A 490-nucleotide genomic window follows, 5' to 3' on the forward strand; every position below is an offset into this window, starting at 1 on the left:
ATTGCATTTGAGTCTTTTTGCTCAAAAGTATCCTTTAATGTACTGCAAATCCACTTATATTACAGTTTCAAAATGTAAGCTTCTGAACCCTGGGGTTTCCTCCATAAGAGCAGTGCAGAGCAGTGTTTTTTTCCTTAGTTGTGTGCTGGTTAGATTGAGAGTTTTGTTTGTTCTCGTCAGAGTTGTGATAAAGAGAAATAATGAAAAGCAAGCAGTTTCCCATGAAAAGGCAAGGTGGTGTTATTGTTTTTCTTCTTTTTCTGCCTGGTAGGGGAACTCAACCTTAAATAATTCATGAACTGCAGCATGTGGAATTTTACTTGTTAATAATGAAAAGTTGTCCTCTATTGTTATATTAAGTGATTCTCTCAGCTGGAGGTGTATTTCACCGTTGGGTCTTACAAAGGGACTCAACCCTCGCAGTGACAAACGCCTAGAAAAAAAGACAATAATATAACTGTGTACAGCGGCACAATTTGAAAGGCCAATC

This window comes from Acipenser ruthenus, chromosome 23 (genome assembly GCF_902713425.1).
Source record: "Acipenser ruthenus chromosome 23, fAciRut3.2 maternal haplotype, whole genome shotgun sequence".
NCBI lineage: Eukaryota > Metazoa > Chordata > Actinopteri > Acipenseriformes > Acipenseridae > Acipenser > Acipenser ruthenus.